Consider the following 6,238-nt stretch of genomic DNA (forward strand, 5'->3'; position numbering starts at 1 on the left):
GAGAGAAGGGAAAAATATATTAAAAAGTAGGAGAGTGAAATATGACAGAATGACCAGAGGCAATGGGATTTACAGAGGTGGAACCATTGGTGCTGGACATAAGGTGAAAATCTTTTGCCTTATACTGCTGTTAGGGCTTTAAGGATTGTGAAGGACAGAAAGTAAGCAGATTTTTAAATAAATTATTATAAGCATACATTTATTTTCTTGTATTTTTTCACACTCTTTGAATGAGATATTAGTTCCCCTGTGTCTTTGTAATGTAGCAGGGTAATGTGTAGGGATCTGATCATAGATGGTAAATGAAGGGCTAAAGAAATAAGGCTGTTAAAACTCTAGACTTAGTGTGATGATGACTTTCAGTTCTAGAAATTTTACTAATTAAATAATATTAATACAAAAAAGGAGTACTGTGCATATTTATTTAGAAATTAGTTGTCAATGGTTGTTACTTTGTCTGTCACTAGAGCTTCATAACTTGGAAATGTTTGAGGAAATATATGAAGATTTTATGTTTTAAAATAGTTTGTCAAAATTATTTCAAAAAATGAAGATAATCTTTTCAGAACAACATTAAAAATTACAAATAAATATATGAAAAATAAGATCATCTGTGGCCAAAAAAAATTGATTTGCACATTATCTAGCCACTCTTCTTGAAACAGGTACTACTTTTCATTTGACCTACAAATCCTAGGAATAATATTTTTGGTTAAAAGTGACATTTGGACTTGAACATTTTCCGGAACACTCTTTTGCAGTGTTTGAAGTTAGCTATACTCTGAATGCCATGAACACAATAAAAATACTAATTTAAGAGAAATGAATGTATAGTTTGCTAAATATTTGACATCAACACATATTTGTTTATATATTCTCATGTTTGTTTATTTACATACATATTTATCTATGTTTCTGTGTATGGTCTATTGTGGTAGTCAGCTTCTAAGATGTCTCCCAATAACCCACATCTTTTAGTGTTCTAGTATTATACATAATCTATACTTAGTATGGGCTGGACCCAGTGACTTACTTTTAATGAACAGATTATGGTAAAAGTAATGATCTGTCACTTCAAAGATTAGGCAACAAAAAAACTTCGACTTCTCTCTTGCTCACCTTCTTGTGCTCTCTCTCACTTGCTTGCTTGAATGGAAGGCAACTTCCATATTGTGCCCTAACCTACTGAGAAGCCCATGTGGCAAGGAACTGAGGAAGGCATTTGACCAATACCCAATGTGAAACTGAATTTAACAACCCCCAGGAAATGAATCCTGCCAACAACTACATGAGTGAGTTTGGAAGCAGATCTTTGTTTCCCTGCTTCCAAGCTTCTCAAGCTTGTTGAGACTTCAGATGAACTGTAGCCTTGACCGCTATCTTGACTATAGTTTTGTAAGGGACACTGAACTAGATGTGGCCAGATTCCTGAGCAACAGAAACTGTGAGTGAATAGATTGTTTTAAACCACTACATTTGGAGATAATTTGTTATGCAGCGAAAGCTCACAAATGCATTTATGTATTTATCTACATTAGCACATAAAACAATATAAATGCCATTTGTTTGGGTATTTATTACTGATCCTCCAGCTTACAAAGGTAGAAGGAAACATCTTAGATAAATGTCATAAAAAGAACTCCAGTTATTTCTTTTCCAATTAATTATTGCACAAATAAATTTAAATTCTAAAAATTAGAAAATGTACATTTTTCAAGTGTGAACTGTGGAAAATACTGTCACCACAGCCTGCAGATACTTTGTGATAACTTTTTCTCTCTGCTGGTTCAGCAATAACATAAATGTTTTTAAAACTTTTCTGACATCGTAGGCTGAGTAGGCTGCAATGAAGGCTATTTAACGTGTCTTTATTTTTTTCTTATTTTTTTTTTCAGTTGCTTCCTCCTGCTTCCCATTATGAGATGACATTCTCACTTTTTTTCCATATTCTACTTCTGATATAGCAGCATGGTGCTTTCCTTTTCAATTATATCGTGTACTTATTTGTGTCTATGCTGACTTTGGAAAATTAACTCCTGGAGTTCATAACTGTGTGTTTCAAAGATAGACTTCTCAGAACAAAATTAAAAAGAAAATGCTGACATTCATTTCCCAATTCACACAACGATTCAATGTTTTAAGTAAACTCATTGCATAGATTGCCTATAAAGTAATAATATCTTGCTTTAATTTTACTTGTTATTAATAATACTAATGATAAAAATAATATTTAATACCTTAGAATAAAGCATTCACACATATTACCTTATTTTATCCTACTTAAAAAAATATTAGCTGGTAGTATTTTCATTTTTCACATGAAGAAAATTATGTTCAGAGATGTCAATCAACTTGGATGAGGTCACAAAGCCAATGGAAAAAAATATGTTGGAAATGGAACTGATGTAGTTTTAATTCAAAATCCTGCTTTTTACTGTGATTAAGAATATTGAACCTAAATGCTATTATATACAACTAAGTTATTAGCAATACAAAATTACATAACTCTGCTTTCTTATTCTGCACTAAATTTCTCATTAATAGGCTATCGTATTATACTAATTTCTAATGACTCTAAAAACATCAATGCACCATGACTCTCTTCAGCTTACTCTACTTCACACTTAATGGCAAGCCTTATAACACTGTGTAGAAATAACAGTCTTAAAAATACCTATTTTTTAAAAATAGGCTCTATTGGAAGATGAAATAATACATTCCAAACCAAAGCTACTGAAGTTTCAATATACAAATGGTCCCCAAGTTACTATTTAATGGTTTGGTGTCTTGATTTTTCAACTTATGATGGTGTGAAAGTGATGAGCATTCAGTAGAAACTCTACTTTGAGTTTGAATTTTGATCTTTTCCTGTGCTAGTGAAACACAGAATAACTGATGCGGGGCAGCAACAGCAAGCCACACTACCAGTCAGCCACATGATCACCAGAATAAACATCTGGTACTCCACAGGGTACGGTGTGCCAGACAATCTTGCCCAATAGTAGGTTCATGGAAGTGTTCTGAGCACGTGTAAGGTAGGATAGGCTAAGCTATGATGTTCAGTGTGTTAGATATATTAAATGCATTTTTTACTCAGCAATATTTTCAACTTAATATGGTTTTATTAGGATGTAACCCAATTGTAATTTGAGAAACATCTGTGGTGTGTTACATGGGCTTATATTTCCTATTTTGGTAAGAAATTCATTCAGTCATTTATTTTTCACAAAAGGGTACCCTATAAGTTACAGAACAAATAATCTATATTAATATAAGATTGAATTTTATGAGACAAAATTATTACAGAAATTATAGAATAAAGTCATATACTGAAAACAAAATAGAAGCATTAAAGGAGATGAGATTGATTTGCTCATTATCTTTTCTGTGTCTTAGTCATATAGGCCCTTTTCTCTGCTTCTATGCTCTCTTCCAGATAATTCATTCTTTTTAAGTTACAAAATATGACTTTACAAAATCATTGTTTTATAATTTTTAAATCATTTTTATATTTTATAGAGATGAGGCTCTTGCTGTATTGCTCAGGCTGGTCTTCAACTCCTGGCTTCAAACAATCCCCCACCTCAGCCTCCCAAAGTGTTGGGATTACAGGTGTGAGCCATTATACCAGGCCTGGATTTTTCTTTAATGTCAGTTTAAGTGGTTTTCATTCAGTCATTCATTCAAATATCTCTATTACTACTTGAATCATAGTAATGATTTTTAATTTTCTTTCTTCAGTATATGAAGCTTTATTGTCATTTTTGGCTTTCAATCATGTCAGTTTGTTTTCCTGTGGCTTCAGTGAATGTGGATTTTTCATTGGCAAAGTTTCCATGAATTTCTTTTATAGAAAATTGGGACCTGGAGTAAAATTGAATCCCTTCAGAAAGAATTTTAGTTTTGCTTTGGTGAAATGCCTAACTTTACTATCATGCGGGAGATGCTGTAACAAAATTTTAGTTTAGATTTTTAAAAATCATATAAGTGTTTATAAATTTTGTCTGCAAATCTGTTTGAGAAGCCTACCAATTGTTAGGAGAGGTATTTTTCTGTTGTGTTCAGCAAGAGTGAAGTTGGAGCGGAACAGGGTGCATATAGGGATGGTGATGGATATATGGGTTTATTTCTAGCTCACCTTTATTCTTTCAGAACAATACCATTGCACCCAGCCTTATGTAGATCCACCTATTAGATTCCCCTCCAAGAGTCTGTCCCTCCTTTGTCTTTGGTTTCCCAAGCTCCACAAGGCCATCATCAGTGATACTTACATTCACTGAGTTTGGCTAATTTCCTCAGAGCAAAAGCTGAATTATTTGCTTCATTTCTCATTTTCTCCATTTCCTCTCACCTTTTATTTAGATTTTGGCCTCAAAATTTCTTACTTCCCTATAAGCTCAAGGAATAATATTTTACAAATTAATGTTTTATTTTTTTTTTCCTAAAACAGGAGCATAAGTACAGGTTCTAGATTTACAATGTGTTCAAAAGAGAGAGTTCACTATCAAATCTGTGGAATTGGTATTTATGTACGGTTAGTCTGGTTTCTTATAACTGGAAGTGCAAGTTAGTCCTTTAAGCAGTATTATGCTACAAAGTAAATTCACTCTTATTACCATTGCAAATTTATAGTAACAAAAACATTTCTTCGGTTTGTAATAGCCATATTTAGTAAATTTATTCTGAATAAACACATGAGGTATTCTGAATTAGAGGTTAATTAGTTATTAGTAACATAATTTAGCTATCTTTACAGATAGATATTTGAATAGCAATAACTCTGTCTGCTTCTCTTTGTCCCAGTCATTACCACTTGAGCAACATGATGAAAGCTAGATGAAAAAATCTAATATGTCTAGATACTTCAAGGTTGGAAAAAAGAGGAAAATATATTTTTTCTTATGTATAACAGAAAAAGTTAGTTACATCTGCTCCTCTCTTCAATAAAGACGGAAAACCGTTTCTCTCTGGAAAGGAGATGGAAGGGTCCTGGGTTTTCCTACTAACTTAGTGGAGAGCAAATACATCCTGTCAAAGGCCAGATAAACCCAAGTGTCTCTGATTTCTAAAGCCTAGGGATGTCTCCAAGATCACAGGCCTTATATTCCTTTCAAATGTAAACGCATACCTTTATATTATGTAAATCCCTTTGGAGTTCACTCAACTTCAACTGTACAACTATCTGTACAGTTGTAAATTAACTTTTCAATGTAAGCTCTTAGCCCCGCTCCTAGTTTTCAGCAAAATGTATTCATAAAGTCCCAACTCTGCACAAACACTCAAAAAAAATTTCTCCATGCCTCATATTTTATCAGCCTATTGAAGAAGTTATGTTTCTAAGATTCAGGGAAGAGGGAAGATAGTGTAAATGTATTCAGCTTATTTTAATTCAGCTATAAATTTAAAAGAATGGACAACATGACATTTTCTCTATCACATAGAATTATTTGATTTGCCAAGTTTTAAAAAACTACTTAGAAGTTATTTCTATAAAGGTTCTATATAAGCATCACCAATTATGAATAGATATTAATCTCATAAAATTTAGAAAATGGACAAGTGGGATCTAACTAAGCTTAAGAGTTTCTGCACAGCAAAAGACACTATCAACAGAGTTAATGGACAATCTACAGAATGAGAAAACCTTTGCAAACTATGCGTCTGTCAAAGATCTAATATCCAGCATCTATAAGGAACTTAAATTTACAAGAGAAAAACAAACAACAAGATTAAAAAGTGGGCAAAGGACATGAACAGACACTTTTCGAAAGAAGACATAATATGTGGCCAACAAGCATATGAAAAAAGCTCAATATCACTGATCATTTGAGAAATGCAAATTAAAACCACAATGAGATACCATTTCACACCAGTCAGAATGGCTGTTATTAAAAAGTCCAAAAATAGCAGCTGCTGGAGAGGTTATGGAGAAAGGGGAACACTTCTACACTGTTGGGGGGAGTGTAAATTAGTTCAACCATCGTGGAAAGCCGTATGGCAATTTCTCAAAGAGCTAAAAGCAGAACTACCATTTGATCCAGCAATCCCATTTCCATGCAGCCATGAAAAAGAACAAGATCGTGTCTTTTGAGGGAGCATGAATGGAGCTAGAGGCTATTATCCTTAGCAAACTAATGCAGGAACAGAAAGTCAAATAATGCATGCTCTCACTTATAAGTGGGAGAGAACATGAGAACACATGTACAGAAGGAAGGAAATAGACACTGGCCTACTTGAG

The sequence above is a fragment of the Pan paniscus genome, chromosome 7 (assembly GCF_029289425.2).
Source record: "Pan paniscus chromosome 7, NHGRI_mPanPan1-v2.0_pri, whole genome shotgun sequence".
NCBI lineage: Eukaryota > Metazoa > Chordata > Mammalia > Primates > Hominidae > Pan > Pan paniscus.